The 21984-nt window shown below is 39.0% G+C and overlaps 1 protein-coding gene and 1 long non-coding RNA gene across 4 annotated transcripts in view; one reads left to right on the top strand and one right to left on the bottom strand.

Moving 5' to 3' along the window:
• ST6GALNAC3 (ST6 N-acetylgalactosaminide alpha-2,6-sialyltransferase 3) overlaps nt 1–21984 on the top strand; it is a 555981-nt gene that overhangs the window by 404919 nt on the left and 129078 nt on the right.
• LOC114671936 (uncharacterized) lies at nt 8746–13351 on the bottom strand. Its single transcript, XR_003722111.2, has 2 exons — nt 13228–13351; nt 8746–9383 (listed from the first exon to the last, which is right to left on the bottom strand). It is a non-coding gene; the product is annotated as an uncharacterized LOC114671936 (long non-coding RNA).

The raw sequence follows: 21984 nt of genomic DNA, 5'->3' as shown, positions 1-21984 counted from the left end.
TGGAGAGAAAGGCCAAATTGACAGAGACCTAGGGGATGAAAAACCACAGAAAGAGACAGGGTGTGACAGCTGCAATGAGTTCAATCACCCCAACAGAGACACCGAACATGTTAGTAGTGCCAGCTTGCCTCAGTCAACACATGTGGCACAGAGACAAACCGTTGCCACTGAGCCTCCCCACAATGCAGAATTGTGAGCAAATACATGGGACTGTCACTTTAAGCAGAATAGTTTTGAGAGCTTTATTATGCTGCAATAGGGCATGAAAAGAAAGAGTCTCAAAGCAGAGAGACAAATTACAAGACCACTGGCATAATCCAGATGTCAGGCAATGAACTGGAAAGTACAGGAAGAAAGGTAGAGGAAAATGTGGGAGAGCAGTAGGTGGCAAGGTTCAGCGGTACCTCGTTATTGGATCTGGGGCAAAGGAGAAAGAGAAATAAAGATTACTATGACACTCTATTTCTAGGAAAATAAGGTTGTGAACAGCAATATGGTCTAGATAAAGACCCGGATTTTGGAGGAAAATAAGTCCAATTGGCAGTTGATATTTCTTGATGTGATACCACAACTTCCATGTAAAACATTCCTCAGCAGCTGGAGATACAGACCAGAAGCAGAGGCTGGAGTCAGGTGATTAGAATAGCTATTAACTGTTTCTGTTTCAAATAAAAAGATGCAGCCAGCTCTACTTCCCTGTTGTTCCAGCCTAATGGGTGTGTTCTACTTTCCTTCTAATTCCTATATTGAGTAGGAAAGGTAGAGTTGTCAGGTGAAGGTGGAAGAGGGAAAGAGAGGAGAGGGAGAGGACTCTTGTGAAGAGAAAAAGCCAACCTTGCATCCTGTGGGATTGCACCTTATTTTAGTTGCACCTCTTGGAAGCTTTACTACTTATGTAAAAATAAGGAAAGCAACATACACACTCAATTAAGTCCTCCCTTTAAATAGCAGCAAATGAAAATAAGAAACCTAACCTCAGCTTTTAAAATCACAAAGAAAGGATAAGAGATGCTTTCCATTTATGGATTCTCAGAACCTTCAAAATGGTCCTACATTTGTTCTATGTGTGCATAGGGAGGAAGCTGGGAATGCTGAGGTGGCGAGGTTTCACCTGGCAGTCAGCATTGCTACTTCCCACTCACCAAGTTGTGCAATTTGCAAGAAGAGGAAAAATTAAAGATAGTGTCTCTTTAAAGGGAGACAGTGTCGTTTAGAGAGACTACAGCGTAGTGTAGCGGCTTATGCTCTGTGGTCAGCAAGAACTGAGTTTAGGTCCTTGTCCCATCACTTACTAACTGTGAGACCCTGAATACAATATCAACTCCTAAGAACTTCAGTCACTTCAGCTGTAAAATAGCGAGAATGCTGTATACTGGGGTTGTTTTGAAGAGTAAAGTAGAATATGCATGAAAAGCACTTAGCCTGGTAAGGGCGCAAGTTACTAAGTGGTAACTGTAGTCGTTGGAATTAGTAATTTGGGACTTTCACATATTTGGCTTATCACTGAGACTATTTTCCAGGAATGTTTACAATAAGAAACTTGGGCCAACTGCATTTTAGTCAAGGATTAAAATGTAACAAATGTGTAATGTTATGTAACAACAGGTAATTTTACAATTTATAAATGTCATTAAGATTTCTCTCCTAGGGTACAAATGTTGTTGTTTCACAAAATTTTTAAAAATTATTTTATTTTATTTATTATACTTTTAGCTCTGGGTTACATGTGCAGAACTTGCAGGCCTGCCACATAGGCATACACGTGCCATGGTGGTTTGCTGCACCCATCAACCCATCATCTACATTAGGTATTTCTCCTAATGCTATCCCTCCCCTAGCCCCCCACCCCCCAACAGGCCCCAGTGTGTGATGTTCCCCTCCCAGTGTCCATGTGTTCTCATTGTTCAACTCCCACTTATGGGTAAGAACATGTGGTGTTTGGTTTTCTGTTCTTGTGTTAGTTTGCTAAGAATGATGATTTCCAGCTTCATCCATGTCACTGCAAAGGAAATGAACACATCCTTTTTTAAGGCTGCATAGTATTCCCTGGTGTATATGTGCTACATTTTCTTTATCCAGTCTATCATTGATGGGCATTTGGGTTGGAATTTTAATAAACATTCAGGTAAACCAAAACTGACATACTGGCTACTTACTGTTTTTCTTCATAATTCTGGATGTCAGAAAATGAACAATGTTCTAATACAGAGGGCAAACTTTCTATGAAGGACCAGAGAGTAAATATTTTAGCTTTGCAGGCCACATACGATCTCTATTGCATACTTCTTTGTTATTTGTTACAACCCTTTTAAACCTGTAAAAACTATTCTTAGCTCATAAAAAAACAGGCTATTGGTCGGATTTGCCACATAGACTGAAGTTTGCTGACCCCTGCTCTAGTATAAATTTGTCTTGTTTATTACTAGCGTGCTTGTGCCAATAAGTATTTTTTAAAAGAGAGAGAAAATGCATTAAGTAAATAACATTTAGGTGATTCTTTTTCTGATTCAGACATATTCTGGGATGAAATGAGACCATTGATCATTTTCTTTGATGGAATAGAACTGTTTTCATTGAAATGCAATGAGATTAGGCATGATTTTGAGGACTGGGGACCATTCAGCACATTAGTTCTGAACCATATCCTTGTGCTTTGCAGAATTTTTTTTCTCTTCCTCAGAGGAGCAGTTTGGATACAGGGCTTTATGGCATCAGGCATAAGCTGTCATTAAAACCTTCAACTGAAAATTCTGCTGCCCTTTATGAAAATGAGCAGCTGGTCAGCCGGACCATTGCCCGCCCTCAGCTCTGTTCATGTTGTGTACAAGTAGCTTGAATAGCCCTTCATGAGCAGGGCTTTTACAGACGTTTTCCTATCATTGTTGGGAGGGAATTCCAGACCAGCAGCTAGTGTCTCTTTCAGCCTGTGTTGTGCCTTGGCATCTATCTCTCTGTGGACCCAGGAGTGAAATACCCTCCTGGAAGCAGTGGTCCAGGATAGTCTTGTCTCTCTGACTCATGTCCCAAGTTGCTTCTCTGGAGATACCTGTGGCATCTTTCCCCCTTTTACTCTGTTTTCCTGCATTTCCCTCTATCTTCCACTGACTACAAAGATAAAGACAAAGAAAAAATAATTTTAAAACATATAAACTACTTCAAAATATCTATCATTGGATATCTGGAGACTAGATCACATTCTTATCTTTTCATCCAGCATATTTTTTGGTGAATACTATATTGTGTGTTTAAAAAGACAGGTGGAGACCTGACTCACGCTCTGAATCTTCCAATTTTGCCATCGACCACATTCTTAATGCCCTGAGAACACAAGGTCAGGCAAAGGAGCCTCTCAGCTGAGGTTCTGGCCCCAGGCGCCAAACAGGTCCTCTGTGAGCTAGGCACACAGGATTCCTTTTGGTTGAGGTCAGCCTTAGCAGAATGTAGAGCCTAGAGCAAATTTGGTCAAGCAGCTTCCTTTGCTCCCAACACCCTAAGCCTGCACTGGGGCCTGACTTCTGGCATCTCACCAATCCAGTCATGAGGGATGCCTGGCTCAGAAAGAGCACCTTGTCAAGGAAGAAGCAGCTCCAGATCATGAAAGCCCAAGCACATTTGTCCCTGTGCCCAGAACAGAGCTAGACTGGTCTGCCTCTTCCTGCATTCTTGGGGCTCTTCACTCTGTGTATTCTCAGGGGAAGGGTTGTACCAAGGGAGAGCACACTCCAGCCTCCTCTCACTGATTCATTCAGTCATTCACCCACTCAATACAGATTTAGTGAGTATGTCATGTGCCAGACACAGTTCTAAGTACTGAAGACACAGCAGTCTGCTCATTTTACTCGGTAACTTGCTCTGAAGAGGTACCTCCAAGGATCTCACTCTTTCGTGGGATCTCTTCTCAATCACTTTTGTTCAGTATTGTGAAACCTATGGGCCTTCGATCAGGGAAAAAAAATGTCCTTAAACCAGTCTAATCCATGGCAAGGTCCTCTTTGGAAGGGGAGTAGCAAGGACTGGTGAGAAGGGAGCTATGAGTGCTTTTTGAATTAGGACCTGCTCCTTACTGTGGAGAATAGCTCACTCATTCCTACCTTCCTCCAGGTCTCATGAACATGCACAATCCTGTGTGTTGCATCTCCTAACCTCATCTGATTCTCTTCTCTTTGCCTGGTCGTGGACTAATTTCCCTTTAGCCCACGTGATGATCTTTAAGTTAAGTCTCAGCCTATTTAGACTCAGGCTGCCTCACTCACCTTGAAGTTGCTGTCTTTATTATATTATGGCAGTCAAAGGTTGTTTTTTTTGGGCAGAGAAGTTACTCTACTGGATGGTGGACTACCTGTCCTGAACGTTCACAAACATATACTTTTGTTTTCTGGAGTTCCTCCTGGTTTGTTTTCTGATGGATTTCTGTTGACTCCCAGATTGAACCAATGCTTATCCTGTGTTTGGTGTATCAGGCTTTTCTGTTCTGATTGATTTACTGTAGCTAATTTCTAGGGAGACTTCAATTCCTCACTAAAGTCAAGTTCCTTGCCATACAGGTCCAGTATTTCTAACTCCCATTCAGACAGAGAATTTGTTTTTATTACCCACAAGAGAAAATGATCTGGCTTTCCTGCTCTAAAGATACCCCTAGTATTACTATTTTTTCCAGTCATGTGTTTTCAGATATTTTTCTTTAATTGACCTTCTCTATGGTCAGATTTGTGACTGTGTTCCTTCTCCTAGTTTATTAATTCTTAAGAGCCCTCCTAGAAGAGTGTAAGTGTGCTTAACCTGTTATTCTAGAGACATATAACAGAACTAAATACTTTCCACTCCACACAAGGAGAGGCTATTTTGAACTCCATGTATCTTCACACAGAGGTTACTCCAATAACTTGTGGCGGGGAGGCCCATTGGAATATGGAAACAGACAGAATAAAATTTGTTCCCTTTTCCCCAAATCTCACATAGCCTCATATAATTAAATGAGATCTTGGTTACCTCTCAGCCTGTAAAGATTCCCCTGAGTGAGTATGTGTCAGCCCCTGTCTTGGTTCATTTTATGCTGCTATAACAGAATACTGACTGGGTAATTTATAATGAATAGGCTGCATGATTTATAATGAACACAAATATATTTGGGTTATGGTTCTAGAGACTGAGAAGTCCAAGAGCATGGTGGTGGTATCTTGTGAGGGCCTTCTTCCCATGTCATAACATGGTGGAAGCCATCAAATGGAGTAGAGAGAACATGCTCAAGGGTGGAATAGCAGGGGGCCAAACTCATCCTTTTATCAGAAACTCACTCACATGGTAATTCATTTCCGCAGCAACGGTATTAATCCATTCATGAAGACAGAGCCCTTATGATTGAACCGCCCCTTAAAGGTCTCATCTCTCATCCCTGTTGCATTGAGAATTAAGTTTCCAACACATGAACTTTGGGGGACACATTCAAATCATAGCAACTCCTTATTACCCAAATTTATCCTTATACTGGCCAACCTACACATTACAAATTTACATTTAAAAAAAAAGTTATTAAGATTTGCTAACTTAAAAGATTTGCATGTTGTAAAAAAAATCAAATAAAAAGCAAATAATCTTTAAAAAAATTTGCATTTTTAAAATACAATGTATTGACCGGAATGTAGTCAAGTTATCTATAGCTGCTGGTTGATAAAGGCGACAGAATTGACAGCTCCCACATCTGTAATTAAATGTGTGAAACTAACAAATGGAAATAATAGAGAAAGATTATTTTTCTTTACTGGTCATGTTGTGACATCAATTTGTTTTAAATGATGAGAAAAGAACTTAAAGGATTTGCGTTTTATTATAGTGCAAATTAATATTCAACTACTGAAGTGAAATAGATTTGCATAAGAGTTATCACTATCAATGATCATTTGAAATTCATTTTGCCCGGATAAATTAGAATCTCCAGTGATAACAAGCAAGAGTTATCTCCTGCATTTTTGAAAAAAGGTTAAAATAATAGCTATTTCCTATAACTGGATCTTGAGATTGGACATAAACCTTGTACATGCAGCTTTCCTTATCTGATTTTAAGTTTCCTTTAACTGTAAACATGAGTTAATGCCATGTGAAACTAGGAAAATAAAATGGAATTTGAAAATGATGTTGGATAGATTAAAGTAAGGAAATCCTAGATTTGAATGATATGGAAATGTCACCTAGTTCAGTCTCATGGAGGGGTACATAGTGCCTCTAGCTGCTATCATCCATAATGATCTCCAAGGAAGAAAGTAGATAAAGATCCTTTCATCATCAATTGTAGGACTCCCCTCAACCCTGCCCCAAATATTAGACCTTCAAACTCTCTTTTAGTAGTAAATTTTTTGTAGGTATTAATATATATTTTAAATAACATATGACAGAGATGATAGAGGTGATAATAATAAGTAATCACTCTCCTTATTACTCTGAAAATATTGTATATAACAGTAATATCAACCACAATCAAAATGCCATATATTGAGTATTTAAATGGGCTAGACTCTCCTTTTAAAAAAAGGATCATTCCACTAGTTTCCATTGCCATTATGAAGAAATAGGGACTTAGAGAAGTTAAGTAATTGGCTCATTTCCACAGTTTTTAAGGGACAGAGTTGTTATTCAGGAGCAGACCACATACTTCAAACCCTCCTGACCCTGCATCATCATACAGTAACTGTGTATCTACTGAAAAATCTGTGGTTAGGTCTCTTGTGAGCTTGACCTCTGAATTAATTATTTTCCATTTCTAACATTTTTCCATAGTGTCATGTTCCAGCATTAGTCACTTACGAAGATGTAGGATGTGCTATTATTTTAAATCCACATTCATCAAGAAAAGAGGCCTAATTGGAGCGAATTAAGGTAGCTAGCTGCAGTTTCCTGATGATTAAGCACTAGAATATGTTGCTAGGAGAAATTGGAGAATTTTGTTTTTTGAAAGTCTGAAAGAAAAGCACAAATAAGGTTTCAGCAAACTCTAACTGGAACCCTAGTTTCCTGATTTGTTAAATGAATGGTTTAGAGTAGGTGATCTCCCTTGGGTCTCGGATCAACCCTAACAACCCACAAGTCTGTAACTTTAAGTAGCAATTGGATGTTATAACCTCTCAAGGTCATTTTTAGACTTCTATTTTTATGCTTGAATGATTCTTGACTCTCTTTGGTTCAGCGCCACATTCTTGAGTTTCTTTCAAATGGAGATCTCCTAAGAGCTATTATTTAACAGTACCCAAATGTGCAATGTACAGAATTAAATACAACCATGCATTTAAGACTTTAACAATCATAGGTCATCAGCACTGTGTGTTCTTTCTCCTATTTGATTAAGGTTAAACAACAAGATGATGTTTCCTTATTGGGTAGCATTTGAAAGTGTATTGTGTATGTGACAGATGGGATCTTATAAATGCATTAGGCATGCTTATTTTAATATCTAAGCATATGCAAAAGTTCTAGAAATATTTTACATGCAAATGTCTGGAGCTCCACTAGGGCCCATAATAGAAATCCGTACTCTGTGACTTCAAAGCCCTAGTCTCGACAACTAATCACCTGGCTATTTCCAAATCAAATTTCTTCAACAAATCAAAGGCATTTGTCCTACCCAAGAATCAAGTTCTGTGGCAAGTTTGACATTTCAAAATCAAGCTGCTTATTGAGATATTCATGCACTGAAAAAGGCACATAGAATTTCTTTTAAGAGATGAGACACACTTTTTTTATGCTCCAATGAATTAGAAATTTCTCAAAAAGAATTTTAACAAATTTTCTACACACACACACACACACACACACACACACACACACATTCCTCATCTTTGTGGTAAGAGCCAAGATTCAGAATTTCAGCCCGAGAGATCTTTCATTTTCTGAAAGTTTATGAGCCTCTGCGATTTCACTCCTTTTAGAGTCATAATTACTGTGTTGCTTCCTAGTTGCTAACAGTAACCCTGATTAAAAGGAAGAGAAAAAAAGAAGAGATTGTCCACATACCAATATTAAGTGGCTTCACAAAGCGGGGCTGAGGAATATTTCTAACACATTTGTGGTAAGTACAACAAAGTGTGCAATTCACTGGGAAGCAGGACAGAAAAGATGGAAATGATAATGTCAAATAACTCACTTTACCCAGGGCTCCCTATGGGCCAGGCACATGCCAAGTCCTCCACAGGCATTATTGCATTTAATACAACAGCCCTCCAATGAGACACTTTTACTATAGCATTTTTACCCATGAAGAAACGGAGGTTCAGAGAAGTTGAATAACTTGACAAGAGTCACCTAGACTCCAAAGCCTCTGTTCTTAATGCTCAACTATGCTGCTGCCTTTTCTAAGAGAAGAGTAAAACGAGAAGTCCTGGGAAGACGAGTGATATAGTCTGGATATTTGTCCTTGCCCAAACCTCATGCTGAAATATAATCCCCCATGTTGGAGCTAGGGCCTGGTGGAAGGTGTTTGGATGATAGAGACTGATCCCTCATGAATAGCTTGGGACATCCTCTGTGGTAAGCGAGATCTTGCTGAGTTCACATGAGATCTGGTCATTTAAAAGTGTGTGGCACCTCCACCCCCACTCTCTCTCACTTGCTCCTGCGTTTGCCACATGATGTGCCTGCTCCCCCTTCACCTTCTGTGTTGATTGTAAGCTTCCTGAGGCCTCCCTAAAAGCCAACCAGGTGCACCATGCTTCCTGTAAAGCCCGCAGAACCATTTAAATAAGCCATTTAAAACACTTCTCTTTATAAATTACCCAGTCTCAGGTATTTCTTTATAGCAATGGAAAAACAGCCTAATACAAAGCGGTAACTAACAACATGAAGACCAGAGTAAGCTTAGATCCACCCTGTGTTTATACAGGCTGGCCCAGAGCCAACACTTAATACATATTTGTTGAATAAATAAATGAATGGGTGAATTCAAGACAATGTAAAATAGTTTATGGGGCACACTGGCCCTTTGACCCCCACTAGTCATCCAGTCCATTCCAGCATCTATCAGTTGTCTATGATTCTCTAATAGAACAGGGCTTCCACTCCCAATGCACAAATTTGTGAAGAACAAAATGCCTACTTGACAGCCTCTGCCTTCTCTTGTTCTTTGCTGGGACTGCTATTTTCCAAGCCTGTGTTCTCTTCCATGCTGGCCATTGACTGTCCAGAACTGGCCATTGACAGTCCAGCAGGCCCAGGGCAAGCTCCGCTCATAAGATTTTTGTAATCATCTTTCTTCTTCCTTCCTTTTCTCTATTCCAGTCAGAATTTCAGCATTTCTAGAAGCAATTGCTTGTTTGCTTGTCTGCTGTCTTCTTCACACAGTAAGATATGTGAAGACAGGAGCTGCATCATTATTATATCTCCAGTGCCTGGCATCGTACCTGGAAAAAAGTAGTGGTTTAGTCAACATTTACTACTTAAATTAGTGAATGAATGCATGGATGGATGAGTGCTCTCCATTGCAAACATTGCTTATCAAGATTGCAGGTAATTGAGTACTATTACTATTAATTGTTATTATAATACTGAACTTATTTGGAAATGTTACTATTAGAAGAAACATATTTTCCAGGTGTGTGTGTGTGTATGTGTGTGTAAAACTATTATGTTCCTCATTTATTCAACAAATATTTATTGAGTATGTACTACGTGACAGGCACTAGGGTATATTATTATGTTATTGTTGACTATTATCTTTCACCACCCCTTTAAATATTTTAGGAGAGTTCCCTCTCTCTCACCCTCTCTCTCTTCCCCTCTCTCTTTTTGCTTGTGGATGAAAATTCCAAAACGCTCTATAATTTTCTGCATAATAGACATCCTGAAATGCCTTGAAGACATAAACATAGGCTCAATTAAGGAAATATGATTTGTAGTTCCATGGAATAATCAAAACTCTGAACTTGAGTTAATATTAAGCTTTCTCCACTTTCAAAGGTGGAGCCCTGCTTCAAGGAGGGGTCATAGGACTTAGGTGCATTCCCCGCCCTCTCCATGCTCGCCTCTTTTCTCACCTGATATGCCCAACTCAGGGCTGGACAAGAGGTGGGAGGGAAGAAAAGGGGATAGGACCTTAGTCTCACTAGTTCTTACTCGCTGTTGGTTCTCTGAGCCTGGCATATGGTTCCAGTTGTACCTGGTTGAAGAAGCTTTTATGTCCTCTTCAGAGATCTCCCACCAGACCCTTTCTTCTGAGGGTCCTTATCCTAAGCACATATTCTAGTCTAGGTGGTCTCTGGTGATTCTTCCCTAAGCCCCAAGTAGCTGGAGGGCACATACTCAGCCTTAGTGTAAATCTTCCAGACTTTCAGGCATGATGTAAGAAAATCCCACACTTGCTGTCTCACTCACATGGCTCTCATATGCTTCATGGGAAACAATTGATATCCCTGCCCCAACAGCCTCTGGGAGTTAGGGGTCAGTTAGGCATCAGTCCTCTCCATCTCCTGACCTGAAAATAGCCCACAGACCTTTCAATGACCCTCTTGCATATCCCTTCTCTAGACCTGGGGTAGAAATAGGAAGGTGGAGATGGCTAGAGAGGCGAGAGTTTTCTAATGAGATTCCTCACCTGGCCCTCCTGCTCACCATACTCTAGGCCTGCTTGGATTCTCAAAGCAGATAGTAAGTTCTAGGATCCAGAAACTTAAAAAAAATCTGCATTTGTTAGGTTGGCCTTGGAAATTTCCATTTTATTTTATAGTCTCCTTAGATCCTTCAATTTGGGGCACGTTATTTTGTATAGTATATGATATATACTTACATATCAGTATATATCATATATTATATATGTTATATTTGATATATATTTATATATCATATATTTTACATATAGTGTGTGTGTTTCTTTGTATCTCGAGTGTTTTGAACACAACTTGTGGAATGCAATGATAAAATTATTTTGCTATCTCTCCCTTTAAAATATATTCAGTTCTTTCTCTGCTCCTGGATGAATACTCAACTTGGGCATTCTCAGAGCTTTTCTAATATCTCTTAGATAATAAGAAGGATTCCAGTCACTTAAATAATAAAATACTGTCACAATTTGATACCTGAAGTGTCCAGTTCTACGTAGTAGTCAAACCTCCCATCTTCATTCAAAATTACACCTACTCCCCGTCCTCCCAGTGGGCCTGCAGTCTGGGAATATGATGCATCTAATTTTTTTTCTTTTTCTTTTCTTTTTTTTTTTCTTTTCTTTTTTTTTTTTTTTTTTTGAGGCAGAGTTTCACTCTTGTTGCCCAGGCTAGAGTGCAGTGGCATGATCTTGGCTCACCACAACATCCACCTGGGTGGTTCTCCTGCCTCAGCCTCCCGAGTAGCTGGGATTACAGACATGCACCACCACGCCTGGCTAATTTTGTACTATTAGTAGAGATGGGGTTTCTCCATGTTGGTCAGGCTGGTCTTGAACTCCCAACCTCAGATGATCCACCCACCTTGGCCTTCCAAAGTGCTGGGATTACAGGCGTGAGCCACCACACCTGGCCAATTTGTTTTCTTTTTCTTGCTCCTCACTGCCCTAGCTAGCAGCTATTTATAGACAATTTTGAGTTGAAGCAAGAGGGTTGGAGGAGAGGCAAGATCTTACATCAACAGTTTTGCTGTAAGTTGGCCTCATGTTTTCTGGGTCTGGCCAATATTAAAGCTCTTTGTCTCATGGGATACTTTCAGAGGTTCTTTGAAATGCCCCCTCCCACTGCTGTGCTGGGAAACTTTCAGCAGCACAGTTCTCTTGATACACATCATGTATTTTCCTGACTTGTTTCCTACTTCTTCCACAGTCCCTAGGAATTGGGAGGTGGTGTTCACCCCTGGCTTCTGCATGCTGAGTTTTCAGTCTCCCATCTCAAAGGCCTCATTGAACAGGATGGAGTAAACACAACCTCATTCTGAGTGCCTTGTTTGTAGGGCCTGTGTTTATCTAAGGGAAACATAAAACTTCTACTCCTAGAAACTCTAGGAGACACATCTGCCATTGTTACCACTGGAAGTGAGATGCCAGTTCACTATATCACCCCAGTTACAGGGCACAGATACCAAATTTCCAAGTGATTTTGTCAGAATCTCTTTCACTAGTAGAAGTGAGGGCGCAAGCACACTTTTGGAAGAGGGACATCAAAGTACAGTTCTTGCTAAAGAAATAAGAAATCCCCCCTCAAATTCTTTCTGCTCTCAAACCTTTTATATCCTCAGTGTGCCTGAATTGTCTGCAAACCATGTAATTACTTTTTGTTATTTCTTTTTCAAGTCCTACAGGCTTGCCTGTTTCACAGATCATTTTCATCTCTGATAACTGTGAGAGCTGAGTGTTCAGCCAAAATTTCCAGTTGAACATCCGGATATGTACACATTAGATACACACAACTGTCCTATGGTATCAGCAGCGTACATTGTTATTCCTATTTGACGTGTGAGTAACCTAAAGTACAGACAAGTGAAGTAACCCGCACCATGACTAGTTGGGTTTTCTCACTCCATGTCTTCACTCTTTCCCTGACTATGAGTTAACACATTGTCCTTTTAAGAATGGAATGAAGGTCCAGCAAGTGGATGCACAGAAGTAATCTTATTGGTTACTTTAGATTTTGCATAGGGCTACAAAATTACTAAGAAGTACTTACAACAAATAAATATAACATGCATTTGATGGGAAGTAAAATAAAATAGTAGATTTAATGATGGTTTAGAATAAGTAGTATTAAGTAACAAAATAGGCTGACATAAAAAGGAACAAAAAAAGACCGAAAAATATATGCATAGTAAAAATTAAAAGAAAAACATTGTCTATTATTGAAAATTAAGTATCTGGTCATGTGATAATAACAGCTTAATGTAGTTTGCCAATATTTGAAAGAAAACTGATTGACAGTAGCTTATCACCAATAATGAACCCCACACTTGTGCCATAGAAAATGTCTTGGGACACCAAACCACCCCCTACCCAACCCCCATGTTGTAACATCACATTAATACAAGGAGGTGGATGCACAGACCTAATGTGAATGTGAAGTAGGCCATAGTATAGGACTACCCAGCATACATACAAGCCCACCCTGAGGGAAGTACTGAGCAAGAATCTAGGTGGGCTCAAGAGAATGAATAAAGGAAGGAGAGCAGGGTTAAATAAATATGTGAGATGAAGCATATGGTTTGAGAATTTTTGGGGTCCCACAGATCTATTGTAGGGTACTATTGGTAATGACACTCATGAACCATACGTACCTTCACCTGTTCTACTACCTAGCTGATTTTCTTGAGTAAAGAGGTCATCTGCTGGTGCCTTGGGATTGGTACTGCTTAAGTCATTTCTAAACCTGCATTCTTACTTCCCTTTAGGGTTGGACCTAGAAGGAGAAAGAGGAAGGACATGAAACAAAGAGTTGACACCTTCTTTTTTTTTTTTTTTTTTCTTATTTTAAAGGTACCATTAGACCTATCTTATACTTCATTTGACTTTCCATCATGTTCAATTTCAGATTTTTTGTTCAATTGCTTATATCATTTAGCAACCTTTCAAAATTGAATGCTGCCTTTGGAAGTAAAGAACATCTGCTATAAATCTAGTTGTGCTGGAGATTTTTCAAGAAGCTAGAGAGGCAGATGCTGCCATATAGAGTTGGCAAAGTCCAAAAGACATGACTTACAGGCACACCAAGCCTAGGGAAACTGATGAGAAGTAGTGCTGCAAAATAACCCTTAGAGGAGGACTTGTAAAACAAAGGAATTTAGAGGATACTGGAAGTAGAAATGTAATCCAAGTATGAAATAAAAACACAAAAGCTACAGCTATAATACCTTCGCCTCTAGTCTCTTTTCTCAAGCCTACTCTTCATTCCTGATTTTGCATCGTGATCTCAAAGTACTGATTCCTGATTTTGATTGGCCATTTCTCAAATTTCCCCTATTAATTTGGAATTTTCTAGTTTGCTACATATGGGCCTTCCTGAACCATACAAAGAGAATGCCTCTCTCTCTGCTTTAAATGGTATAACAGATATAGATGTGTTTTTAGCTCCTCAGAATAATAGAGAATACAAATGTTGGGTCTGATTTCTGTCTTATTATTCAGTTTGGTCTGAATTCAGGATCTGTTTAACATGTATTGATTTATCTGTTAGGCCCACTTTGTCATTTTAACATGCATATTGAAAAAAGAAGAGGTATTGAATTCAGTCATTCATATCTTTTTCAAATTGGAATCAACCTCAAAAATCTCCACAATCTGAAAATGTTCCTGTGGGTAGGGCCATTTCCTCAGGGGATATGAACAGGTTCATGAAGATGTCCCACACCTCCAGATTTGTTCCTCTTTTTCATCAGTGCTCCTTTCTGATCTTTGCCTGGGCCCTTAGGAGGGCTTTCTGCCATGTCAGTATCCTGTCAATTTCTACAACTCTATGAAGTTTTTCACATAGTAGAATATAGTGTCAAAATGTCTTGATGTCTTATTACAACCTTGACCCAATCTTGGCAGCAGGATTTCTGAACACACTCCTGGTGCCTTTTTCCTGATGCATTTATTATCCATTGTGAGAGCTAAATGATATCTCGACCACATCCTGTTCTTCCTAGAATCCATATCACCTTAAACATCTAGTAGTCTCATTTTTGACATTCTGGTGGGGAAACCTATTTTTAGGTAAAGTTGCTTAGTTTTGTTGGAGGAAAGTTTGATTTTACAAAGTCTCTTAAGTTTCTTGAATTAGGTTTTCTAATCTATTTGTTCATTCACAAATATTTATTGAGTGTATATTAGAGTTATTCAGGGGAATAGGACTCATAGGATGTGTGCGTGTGTGTGTGTATATATATGTATATATGTATGTATATATATACACACACACACTTTCCCTACTTTCTTCCACTTATTACCCTTGGCTGAAGCATGAAAATATATTTCATGTACACACACACACACACACGCGTGCGCGCATAGGAAAAGATTTATTGTGAACTGGCTCATGTGATTATGGAAATTGACAAGTTCTAAGATTTGAAGTTGGCAAGTTGGAAACCCTGGAGAGCCAATGGTATAGTTCTCATTTGAAGGTTGGCAGCCTTGAGACTCTGGAAAAGCAGATGTTTCAGTTTGAGTCTGAAGGCTGAAAAACATGATGTCCAGCTCAAGGCAGTCAGGCAGGAGGAAATTCCCTCTTTCTCATGAGAAGGTCAGCCTTTTTATTCTATTCAGATCTTCAACAGATTGGATGAGGTATCCCTCATGTTAGGAAGGGCAATCTGCTTTACTCAGTCTACTGATTCAAATGTTTATCTCCTCCCAAAATACCCTCATAGACATGCCCAGGATAATGTTTGACCAAATACCTGGGTACCCCATGAGTCAGTCAAGTTAACACATAAATTAACCATAACATGTACATACTGTGTGTACTCCAGGTACTTACTTAACAGACCCTTTTTAATGTTAATTTTATTATTATAAATGTGGCTGAGAAAACAGTATACTCTTCATAATATTGTTGCAAATGAATTAGGCAGATGTTTAAGGGTAGGATTTCTTGTTCTGGTGAGAAGATACGTATGACTGCCTTTATCATCTCAAACAAAGATGGAAAAAGTGTCATGACTTAGGGTAGCTAATGGTAAGTACCATGGCAATCACTCCCTAAATTTTCTAGTTTAATTAAAGAAAAACTTATTTCTAACTTACTTCACTGTCTGATGAAGGTCAGGAAACTCTCCTACGTGTCTTACCTCCAAGTTGTAGAATTCAGGCCCCTTTCATGTGTTTAAATATAACCTTTTTTTCTTCCCCTCCAACTCCCCTTCCTAAAGATAAGCTTTTAAATCAATAGGTATCTCACAGTACTTTGGGAAGGAAGGTAAAATAAAGTCAACTCCAAAATTGTATATTTAATTGATTACTGACCTCTGTAATTTAAAAGCTGCTTGATCTTGGACAAATAATTCTTTTTCATTGATGATCTTGGAACCCAGTGGGAAAGAACTACAGATCGAAGTAGTAAATTAAATATTGAAGATGTTTTGTTACTCGAGGAATCTTCTGTTAGGTTGGTATAGCGGAGGAAACCTTCCAATTGAGTTTTGAGTTTAAGTAACAAGTTTTGCTCATCAAACTGGGCAATCTGGGCAAACCAATTAACCACTCTGGGCTTTAGTTTCCTCATTTGAAACTTAGCATGTTAGCCACACTGATCTGCTAAGATCACTTCCAAATCAAAATTGCAATTATTCTAGTGGGATCATCTCTTTAGATCTGCATTAAGGATGAGGTCTACTTGGAGGTGAAGGAATCAAGTAGAAAGATGTGAAATGGTTCCTCCCTCCATATGGAAAAATCTGCCTGAGATTTAGACAGACACTATTCAAAACTGTAAGTCCACTGAGCACCAACTGCGGTACAAAAAGTTAAGTTCCCAGGTCTCATTTACGGAGTAGTAGCTGCTTGTTAGTTAGAAAATGCCAGTGATTCAGCTGGAGAAGCTGAGGCAGAAGGCAGTTATGCAACCATCACAAAAGGGTATAGGGGAAGCACTTGAACCCATATCAGGCATTCTGCTTCTGGTCAGATGTGACAGCTGGATTCAATATCATTTTAATCTTTATTCATTGTTTCAATCTGTTAGCACTGTTATAGTTCGGAGCTCCACACAGAATGCAGATTTGCTCAAATGACTTCCCAAGAACTTGTAGCAAGAGCACTTAGAGCCATCCTGGACAGACCCATGCTGTGCCTCACACATACACAACATCTTCAAGGGGTCATACAGAAAGTGCCTCCAAACCTCCCCACCCGCTTCCACTTTGCCACAACCCCAACAAAGGCCACCCATCTTGAAAAGGTTTGCTTTCCTGTGGAGTAGGAGGTATAATTAAATTGTGTCCCAGCAGTGAAGGTTCCTTAATGACGATGAGCCAAAACTAATTGTACTGATTTGTTTATCACTGGCTTAGGAGACCCATCAAACAAATGGACTGAGACTATTTCCATATTCTTATCTGTTGGATAAATGAGAAACAAATAACCTCTCCATATGTCTGCATCCTGAAGTCACTGCCCTCTAAGGCTGAGTGCTCTATGGCGTCGGGTGGGAGCTTTCTCCAAAGCTGGGGCCATTCTGCCCTCTGGCTTCTTCAGATAGGTGAAGAAAGCTGAAAATTTTGGTGTTCATTCTTTTATTTTTCATTTATTTAGAAGGATTTGTTTTTAACAGTTACAATTTGGATCCTTGCCAAAGGTGCCAGATGGCCTGTTTTCTTTGGGAGACCTGGTCATGAGTATTAATAACCCTAATTTGGAATTCTCTGTGGAAGAAGGAGCCACAAGATTTGGAGTGGGAGGAAATGTAGAATCACTGATATCAAGTGAATTCAGAGAAAAAGACTCTTGAATCTTGGTCACGAGTGAGGCATAACAGTAGGCAGGCAGCTTTGGGGGGCCACAGAAGGAGAAGCCTGATGTACCTGCACCTACCCCTCTTAGTCTTGGGGAGCCTTCCCAATCTATTGCTCTGCAAATTAAGACAAATAGAGAGGATTAAAGGAGAGCTCTGGACAGAGCCATAGCAACATCCAGAGTTAGGTTATTGGGCCCAAGTGGAAAAGGATAAAATAAATGGCTTCAAGAATGTGAAGAAATTAGCTGCAAGAATGTGAAACTAAACAGTGGATGGAGGCTTGATCTGTGACTATTCGCTTTCACTGAGATGAAGGAGCAAAGCTCAACCTAGTCTTTAGAAAAGATTTAGGGGAACATAGAAAGAAAGCCATCATTGAGTTCGTGTTCTGCTCCAGTTACTTGGCTAAAGAGTGGTCAGGAGTGAGCCTGACATATATCGTTTCTTTAATTCTTTTGCCTAGCCCAAGAGGTTGGTATTCATATCCCGCTTTGGAGAGGAGGCATCTATGAATCTCATAGTTTAAGTGTCCAGTTAATGTTTGCAAATTGAAAGCCACTATTATCTGCATCAAAGCCCATACTCTTAATGGCCGAAGACTGATCTCTCACTCTCCTTCCTCATCTTTCCCATAGAAAGCAAGGAGTTCCATTCAGGACCTCTATGTGGGCAATATTGAAGAGCATGAGCCTTTCTTCCTCTCTCACTTGCCCTTACACTCTTCCAAAGGAGGGCCTCATCTGAAAAGGGAGAGAGCCTGAAGCCCTTTGACTGAACTGGTCAGGGGCAGGACCACGATATTGATACACACCTAGGCCACCCTATGGCTGAGTTCTCTCTCGTGCCCTTTACACCAATCTGTGTCCTGCTCCAAGGGCCTTGCCCCTGTGACTCTATGCAGTAAACAGGCCACACAGCTGCTTCTGGTAGCCCAGGCAGAACTCTGAGCAGAACCCTGGTCTCTGTTTCGGTTTGTACCTGGTGGTTGAGTCAGAGATGTAAAGTCCCAAGATTTAAGTTTAGAGGAGGTGGTCAGAGATCCTTTCATATTCCCCAATTCCTTTTATCATAAATACAGCTGATGCTCTATTTTGATCACCAATTTGCTCTTTCTTTTTATCCTCAATTGATTAGATTCCCTGGGAACAGAGGAGTGAGTGCATAGGTATTTTTTCTAAACACCAATCTCTACTATTGATGAGACACATGAGGAGCTTTCCAAATGCAAGGGTCATTCAGGTGACCTGATGGCTTATGGTGACTGGGATGGTTTAAGGAGAATTTTGATTAACAGGAGAAAGAATTTTTTAGGAAACCTCTAAACTTGTTTGAATTTTTAGGAAACCTCTAAACTTGTTTGAAGCTGATTTAGTTGATTCTGCAAAGCTGCATTATTTTTCACCTAATTGAAGAGTTTATTTTAGAGGTATTCATCTTCTAAAAATATTTCACCTTTAACCACCATTTTCAGATATAAACTACTTTATCATTTACGTGGACTTTGAGGAATTAAGAGCTTTTGATAAACCTTGCCTCATTCGATTCTCAACACAGCAGGAAAAAAAAACAGAGGAAGAAGAGAAAATTTCCTCTTTGTAAAGGAAAATATTTACTTTTAAATGACTTGTCCAAGGTCACTTGGCTGGAAAGTGTCTGGGAAGAGACTCTGCTTTTCTGTGTTCTGAGTTGGCCTTAAATTATTGCAACACTTCACATACAAAAAAACAAAAACAAACAAAAAAAACCCAAAAACCTGATACATTTGATTATATAAGAATTTAAGTCTCCTGCACAGCCATAAATATTAATTAAACAATATAAGATAAATAACAAATGGGGGAGTAATTTACCCCACTAGACAACAGGGTTAACTGTCTTAATATATAACAAAATCTTTGAATATCAATAAAATATATAAAGAACCAAATATAAAATAGGCAAAGAAGGAAACATGCAATTAGTAAATGATCATGAAAAGATGCTTAAACTTATATAGTTAAAGAAATGCCACTGAGTTACCATTTTTCACTAACTGGCAATAATTAAAAAGCTTGATGTAATGTTGGTAAGAATATGGGGAAAAACTGTTGGTGGGAGTATAATTTGAGACAGCTTTTCTGGAAGGGAATTGGCAGTATTTATTGTAACTTATTAGTAATGTCTACAATATCTGGTAGGGTGTGAACGTTGAGTTCCGTTAACAGAAATAAAGTATTCCTGGAGTTACAGGATGAAGCACTTATCAAACCACACAGAGTCCAAATCATGCAAATCAGAAAGCTTCCTCTCCAATCACCCTTTTAATCCCCTCTCTTAGCTTCCTCCACAGCTGGTCTTTTATCTTTCAGATCTTTCCCAGGTTGGCAACTTCCAGGTTCTCAGCTCTACTCAGTTCTCCTTTGGTAGGAGCCTGTTTTGTTATTTGGACCTTGGGCTTTATTGGAGGGGAGAGGTCCTTAGGACCTTCACAGTGAACATGTATACAGTAATAAAACATTTCTCTTGCTGATTTTGACTACTACTTATAACTCAAATGTGCTATGCTAATAGAACCTCCCTCTTAGTGTGCAAGAGAGAAAATGAAGGAGGAATGAAAAATTATAATCAATTACAATATAAATTGGCCCAGAATTGACAGATGGGGGAATCTATTCCATGGATGTACTTGCAACAGTGTCTGAAGATACATCTGAGAAAGTAATTGGAACTTTGTAATTGCAGAACATAAAATGTAAATAGCCATCAATAGATAACCGACAAAATAAAGCATGGTGCCTTTCTACCATGGGATACTATGCGGTCCTTAAGAATGGGGTAGATCTTCCATTATGCTGTAATAGAAATTTACCTAGAATACAAAAGAATCTCATCTTCTTCAACATGGAGATTTAAAAAAAATGTCTTTGGCCAACTTAAATGTGCATACTTTTAGAATCATAAATGAAATTATTGAATGTTTGCTATATTTAATTTATTAATGTAGTTACACATTCACATTTAAGATTGCATATCATATAACCTTTTACTTCAGAAATATTTCTACATTTTGCATTTCTTGAATCAGTATTATTTGAATACTTCACATACATTTTTGACATTAGTCTTTTACAAACTGGAGCTGCTTTCTGAGTCATCTGATACATATTTTTTCAGAGTACATTTTCCTTATTTCCATCTGTTACTTGAGATACAGCATTTGTTGACCCACATATGATGCTATCACTGGAAATTTTATCACAAACTACAAGTACCCATTCATAGAACATCAGTAAAACTGTTTTATTAAGATTCATTCTGTAGGGCTGTGTGCTAGATCTCACAACACAACTAATTCTGTTGCTTGGCAAATAATCTTTGAAAGGCTTCTTTTTACAATTTTAAGCTTGAAGCTTTTTGTCTTACTCCAAGAAGTAAAGACTCATCTGTGATAAATTTCTTTGCCCCTTTTAATCAGTGTCACAGGTGACCATAATAGGTATCCAAACTCATGTTAACCAAGATTGTTTCAGGCTAATGTGTCTTTCCCAAACAATAATCTTTAGTTCAAAATTAAGTAACAAAGAAGGCTTCTCATAACCTCGGAGATTTTGCAAAGACCTGGTGATAATTATATTTCTTTTCTGAAAGATAATTTTAGCAGCGTAACCTCATCATTTACTCAGGCATTTATGGAATGTATATAGATGTACACTCAAGTATTCAAGATATATTCTGAAGTAAAAGAACAAATTATAGAATAGTATTTACAGTGAACCCATTTGTAGAAAATAAAAAGGCTATACCAGTAAATGTTATCTATAATCGTATGTAACTACATATTCATAAACCATTCCTGGAATAATACCTCGTGATTACTCCTAAGGTAGTTGGGGGAAGACCCCAGGAGGAGGAAGACTGGTATGTTTTCTCTTTTTACCCTTGTTCCAATGTTGGCAGTGATGTATTAAATGAGAATTGGTTTTAAAATGCATGCCTTTCCTTTTCCTTTCTCCCCTCTCCCTCCCACTACAAGCTATTTCTCATTTGGAGTTTTGCTTGCTATTACCTTGAGCCAAATTAAACCAGCGATCTCCTGATGGAAAAGTCCAGAGCCTGTTCAATGACTCCAGCCCCTTTCCCATTCATTCTCCTCTGGAGCCATCACCAAAGCCCTGGTCACACTCTGTAATTTGTAAATCCTGAAATGGTGGTTTGCAAGGCAAATGATTCAGAGCAAGAGCTTTATCCCAGGAATTTATCCTCCTAGTTGCACAAAAACAAACACCAGGGACAAGAAAATTCCCCTCTTTTCTTCCTTCTTTCTTTCTTCTTCTTCTTTTTTTTTTTTTTTCCTGGGTAAAGGGAGCTAAAAAGCAGGAGAGGAGGTCAGTTTGTGGAAAATGAACTGAAGGAAGTGAATTGTAAGAGATGGGTCAAAGAAAGAAAGAAAACACATCTGATAAGGGAGCTAACTGCACTTTTTCCAAATAAATTAAACCAAAGATAGAGAGGCAGGCTATCAAGGCAGCCTAAATGAGGACACCTCAAAAGGAAGAAGGAGGAACAAAGCTTCAGAAGCTTCAACATAAGAACAAAGAGGAAGAGGAAGCAGTGTTTAATG

The sequence above is a fragment of the Macaca mulatta genome, chromosome 1, assembly GCF_049350105.2.
Source record: "Macaca mulatta isolate MMU2019108-1 chromosome 1, T2T-MMU8v2.0, whole genome shotgun sequence".
In the NCBI taxonomy this organism is placed as follows: domain Eukaryota; kingdom Metazoa; phylum Chordata; class Mammalia; order Primates; family Cercopithecidae; genus Macaca; species Macaca mulatta.
This window is presented reverse-complemented; position numbering and strand designations above follow the sequence as displayed.